General features: G+C 40.8%; 1 protein-coding gene across 1 annotated transcript in view; it reads left to right on the top strand.

Annotated features, from left to right (window-relative positions):
• Positions 1 to 21,396, top strand: part of Col19a1 (collagen type XIX alpha 1 chain) — a 331,952-nt gene that overhangs the window by 212,967 nt on the left and 97,589 nt on the right. The gene's annotated exons all lie outside the window — the stretch shown is intronic.

The following is a 21,396-nucleotide window of genomic DNA, read 5'->3' as shown; positions in this document are numbered from 1 at the left end:
GTAATTGTGATCTAAGGAAACTGATTCCCCTAAATGACTGAAACCTTTCACTTCATACAAACAGCATCCAAACTTCATCTTACGGTACAGTCAGCCTTTATCACTTTGAGGTTGTTGCCATCATAGGATAAACTGATGACCTGTATCTACCCTACACACAGTGTAGTTGAGGACAGCATTGAAAAGGTAGAGTAATTAATTCCCCACGCTTTCTGTCACTGAACACTTACTTTTTCTAAATGTAAAATCCTCCCAAAAGAGAGCTACTGTTTTCCAAATGATTAGAAATGAAAAGAGTTCTTCAGAATGAATCTTTTCAAGGTCATAATAACTAAAGTTGTCAATAAATAGCTCATCAACAAAACCTAGTTGCACTTAATTCATGTTGTTCAAGTGTTTCACAAACATTTATTTAGGGTCCTACTGAGGGCTTAGTTGGAGCTGGACTTGAAAAAACTGAATAAGATAAGACACCTAAAACACCATCCTTCCTTTTTTTTTTTTTTTTTTTTTTTTTTTTTTTTAGACAGGGTTTCTCTCTGTGTAGTTTTGGTGCCTGTCCTGGATCTCACTCTGTAGACCAGGCTGGCCTGGAACTCACAGAGATCTGCCTGGCTCTGCCTCCTGAGTGCTGGGATTAAAGGTGTGTGCCACCACCACCTGGTCATCCTTGCTTTTTATGAGGTTCAAGTTCAGGTGAGGAAGAGAATTCAATGGAGATAACAGTGTTGGTTTCCTGGAGGTATTTACAGCAAAAACTAAAGATTGAGGCTTGAAAAGTCAAACAAATAGAAGAGGAGAAGGAGCCAGCTGGGTGCCCCCTGAGGAAGAAAGACAATGTGAGCCAACCCCCAGAATGTAAAACCTCTGGTGGGTAGAGGTGGGCTCCCTGCCACAGACAGCTGAGGCACAGCCAGGGGCCAACAGAGATAAAGTCAAACCTTTGCAGGGTCCTGGCAAACCTCGTGGAAAGCTCTGAAAGTAAACAAAGGCCTACACTGGAGAGGACCAAGGCCAGATTTCACTGATGGTCACTCTAGCAACATATTGAGAGTAGATTGCTGAAGGCAAGGGAGACTCACTGAAGCTATTTATTGCTCCTGAAGTCCCTGCAGGACATTTGTTACCTCTGCCTGCCTGCCTGCCTGCCTGCCTGCCTATTTGGGTTTTATTTCCATATAGAGTAAGAGGTGACTAAGAGCAATCTAGTCGATTCTTAAACAGTTTCTCATCTTTTCTAGCACTGTATCCTGCGCTTCAGGCACCTTACTTCAGGACAGGGTGTTAGAATCCTGCCCTCACTCCTTGGGGTCTTGCGCCTTAAAAAGCCAGATGTAGAACCATGCACTCTCTCTACTCTCTCTGCTCTCTCTGTTCCCTGCTCTGCCCCCCCTATCTCTGTCTCTCCAGGCCTGGCTTTCCTCTCTCCTATCCCCTCCCTCCTTCATAAAGCTCTCTGTAACTGTGGTAGTCATGGCCGTGGCTCGTGACTTTTCCACCAGTAACGAGTGCATTCATCCTTTTCACAGGGAATAAGGCAGCTAAGAGAAAGGGTGGAAAGGGCTAAAGTTCTTCCAGTTGAGATTTGAGATGTTGTGTGACTCGCCCCAGTAGCCCAGACTGAGACGTTCCTAAAGCAAGTGTGAGAATGCCTTAAGACAAGTTCAACTACAGAAAGGGAACAAAGAAAACTTCAACTTTACCTCTTATCAAATAGTAATTAAGCAATATATCTCTCAAATGAATGAATAGCTGAAATATTTATAACATCATGTTTGAGTGTTTTGTTTTTTTAAAAAACTTCAGTCAATCAGAATATTCGAAAGGAACTAAGGAATGGGAGTCTTGAGGAGGCGTTAGGCAAGGCTTCAGTAATAGAGTACTTGACTCAATGTCCTCAAGAGAACATTCTTCCCTTTGGGGTTTTAGAGGAATTTGCTGAATCAAAGCAGTGGTGTTATTTAGGGGAGTGTCAGTGAAGATGAAAGAAATTGGGGAAAGTCTCTGATGGCCTGAGGCAACGCAAAATAATTAAACTGATTTAGACCCTCCTTTACCCCAGGCTTCTTTGTTCTGAGGCCAAATTGGGATTCTCTCACCTCCCTAAGAAATTTTTATAGCAAAAGACACATCATTTACAAAGAATAATTTTCTCTAACTTTAGTGTTAGCTGATGAGCTGTGTGTATATGTATGTGTGTAGGCGGGCATCTACATGCACACATACCTAGAAAGGACTATAGCCACAAAGTCATAATGACACATGCTTTAAGAGGATTAAATCTCCTAGGGAAAAGACAGAATTCCAGAAGGAGATTTTTGACTATCCTTATTCACTTTTCTGTTACTGTGATAAACCACTCTGACTAAAGGCCACTTGGGAAGGAAGAATTTATGTGGCTTACACATCCAGGCCACAGTCGAGGAAGTCAGGGCAGGAACTCAAGCAGAAACAATAGAGGCATGCTACTTACTGACTCACACCCTGGCTTGCTCAGACAGCTTTCTTATACAGCCCAGACCCACCTGCCTAAGGATGGTACCACCCCCCCACCCCCCCACCCCCATGGGCTTGGATCCTTCCATAGCAATCATCAATCACGACAACCTCTCATGGATATGATCATGGCCAATCTAAGGGAAGCAATTCTTCAGTTGAAGTTCCCCATCCCCAGGTGACTCTAGGTTGTGTCTAGTTGACAATAATCACTAACCAGGACATTTAATGAATTTATTGAAGAATGTTACTAAGTTATGAGTCACTGTATCAGTACTACAAATTCGCTCATCGCATTTCAATTTTATCATCAGGGAAAAGTTGTCTTTTCAGGGAAGACTTATTTGTAGTTCATACATGCAATCTGCAATTGGTTGCCAGGGCTCACTTATGTTGAATATATTTCTTAAAATGATTCCCCATAGTTTCCTGTCAAATAGCGACTTATCTATACAGAAGTAAATGCTTCCAAATTTCCTAAATGACTTTTGCTAACATCCTTTTATTTTTAAGATTATAACGTATTTTCCCCTTCCCTTTCCTTCCTTCAAGGGCTTGTATAACCCCTCCCTGCCCTCTTTCAAATTCCTGGCCTTTCTTTCCACTTATTGCTGTTGCATACACATGTACATGTATATACATAGAGATTCCTAAATATAACTTGCTCAGTCTATAGAGCATTATTCCTATGTATATTTCCAGCAATGATCATTTGGAATTGGATAGCCAATTAGTGTTATCTTCCCTGGAAAAGGCTATTTTTTTTTAATATAATTCCCTATAGTGCAGTGCCTTACTCAGCCTTGATGCAGGGGAGGGGTCTAGGTCCATCCCCAACATGTGTTGACTACCCAAGGGAGGCCTTATCCTCTGAGGAAGGGATGGGGCTGGTATAGAGGTATGGGGGAGTGGGAAAAGAGGAGAGAGGGCGAACTTGGTTTGGTATGTTAAAGGAAAGAAATTTTTAATAAAAAAAAACATATAAAAAATAAAAATGAATATATAGATTAAAAAAGAAAAAGCTATTTTTTGTCAGCAGTCCTTGGGAGCCTGTAGTTCTTTGTGTAGAATGGAGGTATTGTGGTCTTTCCTGTCCAATTTCTTGTGGTCTTTCCTGTCCAATTTGACATGTTTATTGTTGTTGTCCTTGTTCAGCTCCTATTTCAGAAGTCATATCAGTGAGAATTTATGGGTGTAGTTTCTGACATTCTGCAGAGAAACAGTCTCACAACAAACTCCCTGTTTCTCTGGCCTGTACAGTCTTTCAAGGCCCTCTTCAGCGATGATCCCTGAGCCTTAGTTACAGGAGTTGGATTGTAGATGGGACAGGATTCCATAGCTCTGCATTTCTGTAATGTTCTCCATCTGTTGCAAAGAGAAGTTTCCTTGACTACACTTAATCAGACTAGTTACTGGAAATGGATGTGTGGTATCTGGCTGGGTGGAGAGGTTGGATGTAGTTTAGTGTTTGTTTGTTTGTTTTTACCATGCCATAGATGTCGAGCCTGCAAAATCCAAGAACATGGTACAGCCATCTGGTAAGGGCATTCTTGAACAATGGCATGGTGGAGGCACCATGACTCCTTTTTTCCTCTTATAAAGCCATTAATTGTATCATGAGGACCTCACACTCATGCTCCCATCTGATACTAATTACACCCTCAAAAATCCCACCCACCTCCAAATACTGTTAAATATGAATCCCATGATTAAATTTCCAATACATAAAATTTGGAGGGCTCATTAAACAATAGCAGAAGGAAAGCATTATGTAGAGGTATCTTAAATGAATAATACCTTCAGACTCACTAAGATGATAACTGGGAACAATTTTTCAGAGAGGCACAGTCTACTATGAACACTAAAGTCCCTCGTAAAAGTTGTAAGTCCAACAGAAAACAAAAGAGTTTCAGTAAAACCAGGAAGTCTGATTACAACACCAGCTCTGTGTTAGATGACATTTCCAGTGTCTTATGGAATCCTCCCATCTACCCCAAGAAGTCGAAATCTTCCTCATTTTGCAAAAGGATAAGCGGTGCTCACAAACATCCAGTAAGTTTCCCAGAAACACAAGAGTGTGTGAGGGTGGGCCAGAATTCAGACTCGGGATGTGAGCCCCAAAGCCCCCCACCTTTATTGTGCTTGAGCACTTATGATTTGGTATGAATCAGCCTTACACACACAAGCATTGTTTGACTTTTCTATGACAAGTCATGGCATGCACCTCACAGGAAACTAAGGTAGCATGGGATGTGGGGGTGCCATCCCGGTGTCCTCATGCAACCCTTCCTGGCCAGTGTACCTGACACTAATTTCTCTGTAAATAAGAAATCGTGGTGATTGACTCACCCACTACCCATGGTGGCTAGGAGGAGCAGCTGCCATGTGTGTACCGGAACTTTCTGCTGTATGTAAATAAACCTATGACTGTTGCTCTGAGCACCATCCATTTGCATTATACATAGAAGAGCTTGTCTAAAACTATAATGGAACCATGTGGTTTGTCTCTTTTCTAGTTTCCTAAGATCCAGTTACCAAAAATTGACTATCTATCCTTGAATTGCTTAAACGATCACTCTACATGTGGAATACTTACTCTACATATGTAAATCCACTCTTGAAGAGACAGAGAAATGATTTCCAAGTCACGACTACAGCTGAGACAAGGGATATAATGGTACTTTTCCTCCCGCAGCTTCACGGTGTCTTTATGGCTTATGGAGCTGGTTTACCCACATCTGAGACGTTGTATTTTATTACTTGTGACCTTCCCCAACTCTCAACCACATGTCCCTCACACTATAATAAAAACATCTTTCTAAGACAGCTTTCTGGTGAGCTCAGTAGGCTATGCAATAGAAAATAGGAATCTTGTGTTACTAGCACAGAACGTGGGAAGCCTGGACATTCAGGATGCCGGAGTTTATCTGTAAGTATTTTCATTTTCAGTTCCCTTAGAGAAGACTGGAAAGCTGTGGAAGTAAGTTAGAGTAGGAGAGAAAGCCGGAGAAGTTAATGATCCATTAAGTGAAGCATGTAACAGCCCGCCCCCCTGACGTTAACTTCCCTTCTCATTTATCAACCCTGTAAGGAGCGTTGACTAACAGCCGCGTCAACTCTGAGATGTGTTATTATTCTTTCTATCACAGGAATAGCTCTAAACCGTCTTTATTTTGTTTCTGCCATTGTTTCTGTGCATTGTTTCATTATTGCGGCATGAGAGTCCTGCAGTGGACTCAAATATGTCACATTTGAGAGCAGAGCAGTTAGGTATGAAAAACAAAAATTCCAGAAATCTGTAACATAGGTCAGCAGCGCCCTCTACTGTTTCCACTGGAAATTTTCTAGGCAAAGACTTCTTGGAGAAGTGAAGACAGATACAGACTTCTCTTTTTATATATATATATATATATGTTTTGGGTTTTATTGTGAATAAATATAATTTTGGAATTTTATTTTCATGATTTGTGGCGCTTTCTATTCGCTTGTACTTTAAATATGTTTATCACCCTATCAACAGTAGCTTTTAACATCAGTTTGATACTTCATGATGTTGAAAATTCAGCCCTAACCCTAGGTTCTCTGGAATGCCCATGTATGGTAAAATGCTGATGTAGAGCTCACTCCAAAGAAATGCCTATTTTTTAGGCCAACAATGTGGTTTTAAATATTTATGGCCATCTTATTTATGCTTTGATTTTAATGTCACTGTAAAATAATTGCTTTTACCTTTACAGCAAGAATCAACACAGTACCCTAAAGGGGGTGATTAATTAAACATCAGGTTATGCCATTAAGAAAGTAAATTTGGGGTGCAAAATCTAATCCATTTTCAATAGTACTCCCTTATCTGGGGTTTCATTTTCTGGGATTTCAGTTAACTGTGTTCAAACATGTCCAAAAATGTAAATGTATTCTAGAAATAAATAATTCATAACTTTTCCATTATACCCCCATTTTGGGTGAAATCTCATGCCATTTCATCCCGCTTTCCTCGGGTTACACATCACCTCCCTTGCCCGCTGTGTCCAATGTCTATGTAGCACCTACTCAGGAGTCATTGTGTTGTGAGACTGACCACCATAGCCGTATTCAAGTGACAGTTACTTTACTTAGCTTCAGTGGTAGTGGAGCTGTTGTCGAAATGCCAAAGAGAAGCAGTAACGTGCTGTCTTTAAGTGAGAAGGGCAGAAGTCCTCAGTTTAAAGGAATCATATGCTGAGGTTTCTAGGATCTATAGTAAAAAGTCTACTATTTGTCAAATCATAAAAATGAAACAAACACTGCTTGTTCTGCTTATACCACCAACTTCCAAATCATGTATGCATCATGAGCATTTAGTTTAACTGTGGCAAGGTGTTAGGCTATAACTTCACTGGTCTTAGTGGTCGCCTGGCATTGGCTGAGGGGTGTACATTTACTCTCTGCAGATGAGGGTGGTCTAACACAGTCATCTTTTAATCACTACTATCAACAGTGTATATACAGTGCTTTAAAAAGCAAAGCAGCAAAGCACAGAGGTAGCTGCTTAATGATTACACTCTCTCGTGGGGAGGGGAGTCTATAGCAGTGGTTAATAAACAATTAAATGAGACAAGACAATTTCAGTATTACACATTACTTGAGGAGCTCTATGGAAATAAAGTGATTAATGTGATAAGAAATAAAAGAGGTGTTCTTCTGGCCAGGCTGGCCCAAGGAGGTATCTCTGGTCAATGACATGATTCTAGAAGGGACTGGCCACACAAGGAAAATGAACAAGCATGTTCCAACCAGAAAGATGGATGTGTTCAGTAATAGAATGAAACTGAAAATTTAGTTTGAGAGAAGGATTAGGGGTGGGAACCTTCATCACTTTAAGGCCTTATTCTAAGAGTGGGAGTCGGGGTGGTACAAACGGAAATGGAAAGAGTTGGGTGGTCATTGCTCCCTTTCGTTAAATCTCACATGTGTGTTTTTTTTCTGCATAAGTTAGTTTTCTGGATGTTGTTTTTTGCTTTTTTTCTGTTTTAATGTGACAAAATAATCATTTTTCTGATCCAAATATTATTATGAAGATGACTTAAATTTCAGCCTGTCAGCTTTAGCCTTTGAGTAGACAGACAATAGACTTGTTTGCCAAGAGAAAAATAATGAAACTTTGATTGTAGCCCCTTTAATTTCAACCTTGAGGTCAACATTGGATTCAATTTTTTTATCGAAGATGGGAATCCTGTCACAAATAAATCAGTCTTTTTTTTTCTCTGCTCCTAACCCTGCTGTTTTCTTTCTAATGGGCTCCATGTTGCCTCAGATGAACAGTCACAGCAAGGCAGTGACCACCCTCAAAACATCACAGAACCATAAAACTGCTGCGTTTGTAACCTCTTGACCACACTGTCCTTCCCTGCATGTCCCTCTCCACCTGTCACAGTGCACTCAGGGTGCAAAAGGAAAATGTCATCATATCCAATATAATGACCAACTCCCTAAAACAAGGTAGCACCCTAAAACACACTTGGACTATTGAGTAAAGCAAATGACAAAATATTTGACTGCAACATTATTTTTTATTAAAAAGACCCTGTGCAGGACTGTGTGCATTTTGAGGCACATGATGTTTTAATGGGAATCCAGTTCATTTGCAAGCCTTGAATTCATCAAGGCTTTTCTCAGTGTTCATTTCAGCAGTGAACCTGGCCTCTTCTGTCTATCAACTGACCAAGGCCATGCACTTTAATGACAATATCTTCTGAGAAAATAAACCTAACCATTTATTTGAGTCGTTGGGATAGTAATTTCATTACTTACTGAAAAATCAGATGACAGCCGTAGATTTAAAAATACAGACAATGGAGACCTGACCCATTAATTATTTTTACTACCACTTGTCCCTTATTGGAGTCATGGTTCCAGACAAAACAGCTGTTGTCAACATTACTGAAATTCCAGCGTCACCCTGTGACCACAGAATAAGTAGGCATGTGTGTGAGGTGGCTGGGTGTCAGGTTGAGATTCCAAACACCGGCACTCACATCTGCTTTCCTACCTCCCCCCTTCTCCCTATGAGCATCGGTAGTGGGACATTATTAGTCCTTTTCTCACTGTTAAGCCTTTGTGGTTACGGCTAAACAATGGCAGAAGAGGTATCATCTTCATCTGCCACGGACTACATCTCCATCTTGGCTCATATTGACTATTTGGACCCATCTATGTTCTTTTTATCAACAGTGAGGCAGATGTTTGAAATTCTTGGTCTATTGGGACTAAACTTGTAATTAGTTGGGCCAGTGCATGAATTTTTCATGTTTCCTTTGTGTTGGGCAAATATTAAGCAATTAGGAAAGCAACATGCAATCAGATTTATTAGAACCTTTTATGTTCAGAAAAGAGGACTTGTTTCTGAAATAATTTTATAGTTCACATTTGGCGCCATAGCTCCAAAAAGATGCCAACTGGGTACTTAGTTTCACTGCTATCCAGCTTTGTGGGGTCATCAAAAAAATACCAGCTCTGTGTTAGCAAAATTCCAAGTCCAGCAAACATGAACTCAGCTCTGCCTATGACATAAGCTTTGCCTACAACTACAGTGCAGCTTAGCAGGAGAAAGGACCAATAGGCAATATGTGAGCAGAGAAGCAACAAGTTTTCAGTATTGTCTTGGGGAGTCTGAAACATGGAAGGAAATCTGATGAAAATAAGATGTGGAGCAACTTCTGATGTGTCTACTAATTTTGTTAAATGGGACAAAGAGCTTAGCAAATATGGTAGATGATTAATATTCAATTATAATATTAGATTGTGGATTCATGAGACATTTTAATATATTTATTAGTTCTTTGAGAATGTGTGCATTTTGATCATATTCAACCCCTGACTCCTGCTCCTAACTCCTTCCTATCCCCAACCACCTCCCAAATAAGTGTATCCCTCTTTTTTAATAACACAAGTACAATTTGTACTAGCCCTATACTTATGGGGTATTGGATCATCCACTGCCACATGAACCTACCAGAAGTTATACCCTTAAATAAAACTCTCTCTCTCTCTCTCTCTCTCTCTCTCTCTCTCTCTCTCTCTCTCTCTCTCTCTCTCTCCCCTAGCATCCATCAACTGTCCACTGACACTAAATTTGGGGTGGGGCCTATGAGCCTCCACCTCCAAATTCATAACACTTTATCATGTTATTTTCTTTTGAAATACAATATTTCAAATTCATTTTTAAAACCAGGAATCCCACCCTACAGAATTAGTAAAAGCCACTCACTGTCACTAACCATGTCTTTGCTCCCAAGATCATCAACATTCTCTCTTCTGGAAATCCCATGTGCAGTGGAAGTAAACACTTTTAAACTGCAGCCATTAGGTTCTTTCAGCCCTGTAACAGCCCTGGGTATGTTCTGTGTACTGAAGGGGTTCAGTTGAACCACAGCTGTCATCTGCAGATTTATCATTAGTCCATACTGAAATGAGAGGAAACACAGTATCAGACATTGGAGTTGGAAGGAAAGAATCAATCTTTCTATAAAATAAAACCTGTGCTTTTCCATTGCCTATTGCAGTCCACGGCTATTTTAATTTCCCACATGCTCTTAGCCTCTGTGTTACTTGGTTGTGTAAGAGCCGCCAACACCAGCCTGGTTATCTTGAGTCTCAGCAGTGTCCCTTAAAAATTGCATTTTCTCTGCACAGGAAGCCTTGACATTCTCTCAATGCTTTTAAAGGGAGTGAATGTTATCACTTAATTACAGTAAATGGTAGTGCAGAGGGCTGATAGATGGAGGCTGCCTCAGTGGCCTTTGGAAGCCAACTTTAGTCCTGATTTGGGGGTATATGGAGAGGTTTCCAGAGGCCAGACAAGAAGGTTGGGGGCACAGCTGTTCCCAAGGTGTGGCTTTTGTTGGTGGGGACCTTTTGGGGACACCACTGGATACAAACAGTTATTTTCACACATCCCCATGCTTGCTGGCTTCCGTGTGCCCTGGTTTTTACCACCTTACACTGGATCATTGATGCTGCTTGAGTGGGTGGCAAGGACTTGAAAGATTCCTGCTGCTCCTTCTATTGCAGGAAGCTGACAGATAGCATTTTTCTTTTTTTTTCTTTTGGAACATACTGCAGAGAGATGAGTATGGGACATTTTGTGGATGGGTTAGCAGAATGGCAGTATTAGGGGAGGAATCATTTCTATTTCCTAACATTCATGCCCTGACTATCAGTCAAAAAGAACTGTTCTGTCAATAATATAATGAGACGTAGATGAATTAGCTTGATCTCTGGGGAAACATCCACCTTCCAAAATGATGCTCCTCTGACTTGGAGTGTAAAGGGTTAAAACTGTTTGCAATTCACAGCATAATTTAGAAAATCTGTTTTCATGAAATGGATTAATTATACTCATTGAAAAGCATTCACTGTCACAGCCTCGCCCTCCCACTCCTGCTCCAAAATGACAAGTGAAACCAGGGACCGTGCAATTTTGGAAAACAATCAGGTCACATATTGAGTAGTCTGCTTATTCACACAACCATGAACTGCCTATGCTTGAGTTCCCTCAATTACACAGCTCAGTATGCAGGCCAGAAGCAGACAAGCCCAGCGCAAGTGAGCACTTTCCTAGAATACACAGAGGAACAAGTTTGAAAAATGTCCAAAGTGGCAGACAGGAAAAATTCTCATTCAAGATCCAGAAACTGCCTCTTCCACAATCCCTCACCTGTTAACCACACAGCTTCTCAATCTCAGAACCGGGGCACTGGCGATATCTCAGACCAAGACCCTTAAGAGCTATGGATCTTTAAAGGTAGGGTATAAATATATGCCACGGTGGGGCAAAGCAACTGAGACAAGAGAATATGAGGGTCACAGTACTGAGCATCATGGGTAACAGTGTGAACATTATAAGTCACAGTACTCATAGATAGTGGGGCATTGTACTGAACATCATGGATCACAGTACTGAGGGCCAAAGTACTGAACATCATGGATCACAGTAATGAAGATGGTGGGTTGAAGTACTTAACATCATGAATCATAGTACTGAACTTCATGCATCACAGCACTGAATATCGTGTGTCACAGTACTACTCAGAAGTTCCAGAAATTCACCTGGAATGAGCATGTGGCTGCTGCAAAATTTTGTTTAACTATTATAGGGGAAATCTCTCCCTGATATTGAAACCACAGTATTCAGGCGCATCACTTGAAGCCTTCGGTTTCCCTCGGTGCTGATGTACCCATCTCTCCTCCAGGACAGGCCACAGCAGCTCTGTCTTATTAGAAAGATATTTCTTTTTCTCTGTGTGACAGCTTCACAACTAATCTTCTCTGTGGTTTCATGCTCATGGGAGTTTGAGATCATCAAAATCCTCCACAGGTGATTTTGCTCATTTGGTTATGGAGTCTCTCTTCTGCCTCATTTGCAAACTGATATTTCTCCTCTTCTCTTACCATGGTGTAAACGCTGAGGCTTCCTGCCCCTCGCTGGTGTTAGCCTCAGAAGCTCAATTAGCTGCTGACCAGGGTTAAGGTCTTCTTACCTTGTCCTCAGCATCTACCCTTTCTTGCTGCCTTGTCTTGTCTTTCTAAGTTCTCCGTGACCTCTTTGTCTCCGTGTTCTTTCCTTTCTCCTCACTCTCTAAATCTTCTCTGGTGATTTTCCCTCCATCTCTTCTTCTCATGGAAGTCTTTGAGATGCTACACCAGATTTCAGAGCTGTCCCTGTGTGGCCCTCCTTGATCCTCTATCATATGGAGGGGTCCTGTCATCTTTTACAGCAGAATGACCCCATCTGGATATTTTTTAACTGCCTTTGGAAGATGGTTGAGATTTGAGATTTTATTCTCCTGTCAGTTTAGGAGAAAGAGTTAAAAGGTTAAAGCTGTGGGCTCAGACAGGCCCTGGGTTGAAACTAGATTCTCCTTCACTGGCTGCCCCTGAGTAAGTTATTTCATACTATGCTACATGTAAAAGAAGGAGAGTGTAACTGGAAGTTTTCCTGTGTCCCGCCCGGTCCAGCAGCCTCTTGGACCCAGTTAAACACACAGAGGCTTATATTTCTTACAGATTGTATGGCCTATAGCATGTCTCTTGCTAGCTAGCTCTTGCATTTTAAATGAACCCATTTCTATTAATCTATATTTTGCCTCATGTTCCATGGCTTTGCCTGTGTGCCATTACATGCTGTTCTCTGCACGGTGGGATGTCATCTCTGTCCAGACCCCGCCTTTCCCTTTCCTGTCTCCCCTTTCCTGCCTGCCTCTAAGCTGCCTTACCATAGGCCAAAGCAGTTTATTTACTAACCAATGGGAACAACATAAATTCACAGTATACAGAAAGACTTCCCCCAGCAGGAGAGTATCCATTGCTAGGTTGTTGAAATAGTTATTGCCATAAGTACACCTGTGTTGTACTGTGGATATCACTCTGTATAAATAAAATGCTGTTTGGCCATTAGCTCAGGCCTGCCATTGTCTAGCTCTTACTCTTATATTTAGCCCATTTCTATAAATCTATACTTTGCCATATGGCTCATGGCTTACCAGTACCTTACATCTTTCTTGTCATGGCAGCAGCTGGCAGCGTCTCTCTGCCCCAGCCTTCCACCTCCCAGAATTCTCTTCTCTCTTGTCCTGCCTATACTTCCTGCCTGGCCACTGGCCAAACAGCATTTTATTTATACAGAGTGATATCCACAGCACTTCCCCTTTTCTTTTTTCTTTTTTTAAAGGAAGGTTTTAACTTTTACATGGTAAAATTAAATATAACAAAACAATTATCAAGCAAGAATTAGTTACAATATTAAAGAAGATATCTTATCTATCTTATATTTGTGAGTCTAAGGTTTTATATTGAACTTATCTTCTATCATAATTGAGGAAATTCTAACTATCTAGTCTTCAACCACATCAAAGACCTCAGAAGGATATAATATTACCTGAGAACTGGGAGAAGGATGCAAGCAACTTTCAGGAGTCTTAAAGGGTAGACAGAGACAGCTGGCAGCCTGGACAGTCACCTAATGTTCCTTTGTAAAGTTGGGGCATTTGTCTTCAGCCCATAGGACTAGAGTCTCTTGGTCACTTCTCTCAGTGTGCTGTAGAATGTCTGGCAGTTTCCTCTGCAAAGCAGGAACCTGAAAGACCATTTTGTCAAGCAAAGTTTAGTGGTCACCTTTCTATGGGTCCTGCAGGTCCAGTCGATCAAGCAGTCCAGGCAAGAACAGTTTCTTGCCCAAATGGCTTTTTTTGCCAAGGTGAAGATAAGATATGAAGTGTCTTCAATACACATCCTCCTCTCTGAAGTAAATCAGAGTTGCCAGGAGCAGACATGTCTCACTGTCCAGAAAGTCTAAATTTTAAAAATATTTTATATGCCATATTCTGTAGGTCTTTGAAGTATTTGAAGATTACCTATCTATCTGAAATGTCTCTATGTATACCTAGAAGACTTAACTAACATGGCTACGAGTATAATTATCATAGATGACTAATTATTAATCTATTTTTAATTATCCATTACAATTTAAAATAAGCTATACAAACATAATACCTTAAACACTAGTAGAAATATACACACAGTATAACAAAATTAACTTTAAGCTTGTATCAATAGACTAAAATCTATACCAATGTAAAAATTTTAAACAAGTTGTTGCTCTTTAGAAGTAAGTTCCTTAATCTACCCTTTCATCCTATTATATCTATATCAGTTTTGTGGTTTTAATATGTCCTCTCCACAACTGACATTTTCAGCATTAGAAAGTGGTGACTTGGAGGGATAATTAAACCAAAGCTGTACCATAGCTTTGCTTTCAAAGTCTTAGTCAAACCTAAATCTGTTAGCCTTTGACCTCATTAACAGGATTGAGGCAATTTGTAAATGAAGCCTTCCTGGCATGTGGCTAGCTCACTATCATGGCCTTCTGCCAAGTGAGGATACAATAAGAAGGTTTTCATCAGATCAGAGGCCAGAACCTTAATGTTAGAGCCACACACCCCCTGCTCCCCAACCCCCACCACAGCCTCAAGAATTATGGGAAAGTAAATCTGTTGTTTATAAGCTACCCTGTCTTGGATATTCTGCTACAGCAACACAAACAGCTGAAATGAGCTATCACAGTTATCATTCTCACAAGTGAGACTTAGGACTTACTAATATTGTTGTTACAATTGCCCCCACTTTATCATCCCCTGCCTTGTAATTATTTTTGTCTGTCCTGGGATTTACCCGTGGATCTACTAACATATTCTGGACAAAGGAGCTGGCTGATGCTTGCTTTTTGACATCTAATCAGGAGCATCTGCTTACAGCTTTTTCTATTTGCTTTGCTTTGCTCCTTTGTACCTTCCTCTATTCAAATCATTATAAAGAAACTTGGTCCAAGATTGTTGGTATAAATACGTACCTGGAAACCTTGGTAAATCAGATCTTCAATGAGAACAAAAGCACTTAAGGAAAACACCTCAGATTTCCTGTCTAAGCCCTTCTGTTGTCTTTCTTTGTCTCCATGTGGTTCTTCTCTCAGAACCCAACTTCTGGATGTATTCTTGTCTGAGTTCCCACCTCTGATAATTGAAGGTTACCTTAAGACTTGGCTCCAAAGAAACGACTCCTTTCCATGGAGCCCAGCATCAGAAAGGGAGATGCTCTACCTGAGGGTGGTGCAAACACATGCTTTTTAGAGTTCCTGTGCTTTTTACTGAACCACTTCCCTCTCTTGGTACTGGTTTCTCCTGTTTCTCTTCCTAGTTAGTGTTCTCCATTCCCTTGGTGTGGATAACTACATAAAGAACAATTCATATGAGCATATTAGAATGGAATATACTACATACTTGATTCTGTTCATTGTTTATTTTATTTTTTTATTTATTTATTTATTTATTTATTTATTTATTTATTTATTTATTTATTTTTGTTACCGGAGCTGAGGACCGAACCCAGGGCCTTGTGCTTGCTAGGCAAGCGCTCTACCACTGAGCTAAATCCCCAACCCTCTGTTCATTGTTTAATTGTGTAATTTGGGGGGGGGGGAGCACTTGGTTTTCCCATCTGCCAAGTGAGGGCTAAAAAAGTACCCACTTCACTAAGCTCTCACAAGCTCAGATTAGATTATTGTTCTTGCAATCACACCATTCTGTAATCTTAGAAAATATAAGGGAGCAGATACGTATAGGATTACCATGAACTATGAAATATGAATCTTAAGAATTGCATCGTCCAAGAATATTTGCATCTAAGATGCTGTTGCGGTAGTGTCCACGCTACCACCACCCATTCACCATGTCCAAGCAAAGGGCTGTGGATTGAGAAACAGAGACAAAAGACAGTGAGTCATTCTGCCAGTGCCAGAGGATGCTGAATGCTGTTTATTGAAAAAGGGAGGAAACCTTAAATACAGGCTTACAGCACAATGGAGGAACGGGGGGGGGGGGGAGGACAGAAGTTTGCTATTGAATGTTCTACGTTCTTACATCTAAGATGTTTACACCAAATGCAGGATACACAGACAAAGAACCTCCAGTGAGCATTCTGGAGGGTGGAGACTAGCAGGGAATCAGCATAGGGAAGACATCTAGGTCAAAGTCGGCAAGCAGGGTGCAGTTACCCAACTTGGGAGTTCCAGGGCACTACAGGTCCCCCCCTTTTTACTAAAAAATGAGCTTCTGACTTAGGTTGCGTGGGACGTCAGCAGGTTGCCTTACCCATCATGGAGACACCTGTCCAGGCCACACAAGCACTCTGTCTTAGGTTGGCAACCACCCCCGAGCATTACATGTCTCTGAATGAATACTCGTTATCATACAGGCTCAACCACGTGAGCTGTAGAGTTAACTGCTGCCAAAGATCTCAAAGTGGCACTGGGCTTGCAATCTGTGTGACACAGAAAAGACCAACAGAACTCCTAACCCACTCATAGCCAGTAGGTTAAAGGCAATTGAGCCATTCCCTTCCTTAACAAGCCTTACTGCAAATTGGAGTCCTTGTAAGATGGTATCCCAAAAGCAAATGGAACTTGAGTCTATAAATTTATAACATTCAAAGCCAATCGAAATGTATATAACTACTGAATTAAATTTATCAAGCCCAATAGAATGAAGGAGTAATTAACTATGGTAGCTACTTTTGCTGCCAGGGTCTCCATTGTGCTAGCTGTAGTGAAATGGCAATCCCAGAAACAGTAGCAGCAATGGCTGCCACAGCAACAACGGCAACAGCGGTGTCAAATTCTCTTCTGGAGCGTGTGAGCATCATCTGTGTCTAACTGCCACAGTCCACAGGCATGGACACAGCTCCAGGAACATGAACCACCAAGACCCATTATTCTTGATCACAGCATGACTTAAGGTGGCAGCTCTGTAAAAGAACAACTAAGAACCATAAAGAAAAAAGAAGACAGAAGACAAGGAGCAGAACTAATGGTCTCCTAATTGCTACATTCAGCCTCACAGATTTTAAGGTATCTTCAAAAGAGGCTAGATGAATTTCAGGAGGCCAGTAAATGTTGCACAGAGCCACTCCTGAAGAGTAGGTACTATACCAGCTTGAAGAGGGTTACAAAAAATGAAAGGCTTAACTGGAATGCTACTGTTAACAAATGGAAGTCAGTGACCTTCAGAGTTATCCTTAATCTCCAAGGTGTATGGGTGACATGTTCTCAAACATACTTGAAAGAGCAGTTACCATACATTACCTTCTGAAGAATCCAACCGCATGGCTACAGTTCCTAGGCTTATGTTAATGCTTGCCAAGGTTGGCTGTATTGGGCTCTCAATCCCCATTGGCATCAGAAGGGGAGACTTTTTCATGAAGGCCCAATAGGTCTCTGCCATGCTGGGATTCAGCAGCAGCCACAGGGCACACACAGCACTCAGGAACCCAAAGAGGAACCTCATTGTCCTGAGGAAAGACACAAACAGAACCCCGGGCCCACACCAACCCCAGATTGGGTCCCTCCCAAGTGCAAGTAGAAAGATCCTTCCATCGCACCAGAGGGTGATTTGCAACAAGAGCCCTTCAGTGCTTATCTGCAGTGGATACTCCAGCAGAATCCACCGATAAAAAGTTTAAAATGTATAAAACAAGGGAAATAATAGAATGTGGAGAGGAGAGATGAGCCCCTAGCTCCCCCCTTTTTACTTTAGCAATGTATGTTTTTAAGGTACGATGGCAGCATTCTACTATAGCTTGTCCTTGAGGATTATAAGGAATACCAGTCTTATTAGCAATAGAAAAATCTTAGCAGAATTTTGAAAATCCCGTACTGCTGTAGGCAGGACCATTATCAGTTTTTATGCATTTAGGCACTCCCATATAAGCAAAAGCATGAAGACAATGATTCTTTACATCCTTAACCTTTTCCATGAATGGGCAGAGACAAAAATTAGAGAGGAATATGTATCAATAGACATATGGACATATTGTAATTTTCCAAAGGAAGGTACATGTGAGACGTCCATCTGCCATACATAATTAGATAAAAGTCCTCAGATTAACTCCCAAATGAAGAACAGGTAAAAATTTAACATGAAGAGGACATGATTTACATACTCATCAGAAAACATCTGTTATATTTTTGGTTGTGAGCCTAGCCTTTAATGGCTGAGCCATTTCTCCAGCCCCAGAAAACATCTGTAAAGCAAGCAACAATGCCTGTACCTCCACCATCTGAGTGGAAGTGCCTTGGTCTTTCATTCTTTTTACTATGTTACCAGAAACTACCACAGTAAAACCATGTGATGTGCCATCAGTAAATACTACATGGGCCTGAGGAATAGGAGTCATATGTACTATCTTGGAAAATATCAGGATACAATTTTAAAAATTGACACATCATTGGAGGGGTAGTGAGTATCAAACTGACCCTGCATGGAGCATGTCAGTATGGTCCAATCATTATCATTAGCTTGAAACCATGCTATTTGAGACTTGGTGTATGGGGTTACCACAATATCTGGCTTCTTACCAAAAGTTTGAACACTGACTTTTATTCCCTTAAATATAATCTGAGCAACAGCCTGAGGATAAGGAGTAATGGTTTTCACTGGAGAAGCTGGGGAATGTACCCATAGAATAGGACCTGTTTGCCAAAACACTACAGTAGGTGAATGAGTAAAACAAAATCTCAAATACAACAAAGGAGAAGAAAGATCTATATAATGCACGTGAGCCTGTTCCAGGGACTCTTGCACACATTGTAGGGCTGTATGCCCTTCAGCTGTTAATTCACGGGGAGATAAAGGGTCAGGGTCGCCCTTCAAGATATCATACAAGGGGTGAAGCTGACCTGTTGGAATCTTCAAAGTGGACCAAAGCCATTGAATATCTCCCAGAAATGTTTGGAAATCATTAAGTGTGCATAGCTGATCTGTACACAGAGTAATCTTTTGTGGACATATGCCTGTGTGTAACAATTCATGACCTAAGTAATGATAGGGAAAAGATACCTGTACCTTTTCTGGGGCTATTTGTAAATTAGCCAGGCTAAGAACTTCTTATAATTTAGAAAAGACATCAAAAACAAGTTTTATCTTTAGCAGCCAATAAATTATCCATATAAGTCAATCATAATTAAATGCCAATGTTTAGGCACAGGGGAAGGCAAACCAGGCTGTGTTGCTCCTATGAGAAGCATGGTTTTATTTACAGCTCTAAGATCCTGTAATACCCTCCATTTTCCTGACTTCTTGTAGAGTCCAGTTGGGATCTCAGGATTCTTGTGAAATTTTAGATATATCCAGCACCAGAATCCAATAATCTTTCCATCTCAATCCCATGTAATTTTATTTTTAATTTAGGCTGTTTATCATTGATAACTGTTTGTCAAAACACCTTTTCTCCTGCACTTCCAAAGCCTCCAGTTCTACATATAGGCGCCATTTTGCATTTAAAATATGAAAGCATAATTGAGCAATTCTATCACCAGCTTCTATTTCTATGGTCCTTTTTACATATGCCAATTTTAAAAGCATTAAATACAATCTCTATAGGATTTGAAGAAGTAACTTTAGGTAATACTCTTGAGTATGTTTATAAAATCTTAAGAGGATCCTTCTTTATAGATCCCAAGTAACACATTAATGCAAAAAGCCAATTATTAACAATATGGACCAATTTACCTATATTTTATTTACTGGAGAAATAATTTTGTAACCTCTTTATTAGTACAAGATTATTTTTTATGGGTTTATCTTAGCAACATTATTTAATAAGCTAACAACCCAATCCATTTCAGGTGTTATATTTCTATAGCATTAAGCCAAGAATTTCTAGAAAGCAACTTAAAGAGCAGAGCCAAATTTTCAGTAATGATCAACAGATAAGAGCATATCTAATATATAGTTCAAAATTATGAATTATGTTCCTTTAGTTTATCTACCATGAGAATCAACCATTCATCCAAACATTTATTAAGACAATCAAAAGAACATAACATCCTTTATGCAATGAATGACTAATATTCCTGGAAATTCAAACTGCATTCACTTAGCATTCCATGTCCTGACCGAAACCTTTTTCACCAGAAGTTGTTGGGTCTGTTTAAACTTTTAGCGCCTGCCCCTCTCCAGGCCTCTGCTCACTTGGCGCAGGCTGGCGAGTCCATTCCCCTCATCAGCCTCACGGCTATGCCTCCTGTGTGTGTGTGTGTGTGTGTGTGTGTGTGTGTGTGTGTGTGTGTGTGCCCACCCACTGCTCTGGGCCATCTCAGGCTCCCCGCAGCAGCACGTGCCTTTGTCTGCCACTGTGCTGGGCGAGGCCCCACAAGCACACACACACTCCCTGTATAAACTTCTTATTCCCATGAAGGGACTACCTAATAATCAGTTGTTCCTACCATAAGGGAAAAACAGAAAAACATTTCCCACAAAGGGTTCCTAAATATTGAATTATTCCCACTCTGAGGGAAAAACAGAAAACAAAACTTGAACCTCTGGGCTTGCTTGCTTGTTCAGCCAGCAGTAGTGAGGTCCACCTGCCGACTCCCTGCAATTCAGATGCTGCCGCTCTGCGCTGGCAGGCAGAAAGCGCTCAGAGCTCTAGCTATCCTGAAACTTCTACATCGGAAAGAGCCCTTTCTTCCTCCATTCCACTGGGAAGAGGCTTTTCTCTTTCCTTCATCCTTCCTCTACAAGGCCCCAAAATCTTTAGGCCTAGTTTCCAAAATTTTTCCCCTTTTTTACTGGGAAAATCCTTTTTACTTGATTAAAATTTTCTCCCTTTTCTAACGGGAAATTTCCTTTCCTTCCCTCTTCTCTACTGGGAAGATTTCCTTTTTTATTTTAAATCTTTAGCTGTCTTGCCCTTTCTTAACTTTGGTGCCTTCCTGCTTCAGCAGTCCAATTAACTGACTGTGAGCTAGCTGCACCCATTTCAATTCACCCTTTTCTTTTCTTTTTTCTTTAAATTGCTGGCACCATCCTTACCCGGGTGTCCATCAGCTCTTCCCTTCTTTCTCAGATCCCAGTAGAACCTCCATTTGTTGCGGTAGCGCCCACGCTACCACCACCCATTCACTATGGTGCCAGAGGATGCTGAAAAACCCATTGAGAGCTAATATTAAGACAAATGAAAGGGTCTATGTTTCATTTTTATATTTATTTAATTTTGTGTGTATTTTTGAGTGCCTACACGTATGTATGTGTACCATGTGTGTACCTGGTACCTACAGAGGTCAGAAGAGGGCATTGGATCCCTGGGAACTGGCGTTATAGGTGGATGTGAAAACACAATGTGGGTACTAGAAACCAAACCCAGGTCCTCTCTGTAAGAGCAGCAAGTGCTCTTAACCCCTGAACCATCTCTTTAGCCCTAAGGATCTGTTTCCTAAAAACAATACAATGCTTTCTCAAATTATTTCTCTCTAAGGAGCCTTATTGATTTTTTTCCTCAGAGTTCCAGTACAATCTCATTTTATATATATAT

Source organism: Onychomys torridus, chromosome 18 (assembly GCF_903995425.1).
Source record: "Onychomys torridus chromosome 18, mOncTor1.1, whole genome shotgun sequence".
NCBI lineage: Eukaryota > Metazoa > Chordata > Mammalia > Rodentia > Cricetidae > Onychomys > Onychomys torridus.
Note: the sequence above shows the minus strand (reverse complement) of the source record. Positions and strands in the feature narration are given on the sequence as shown.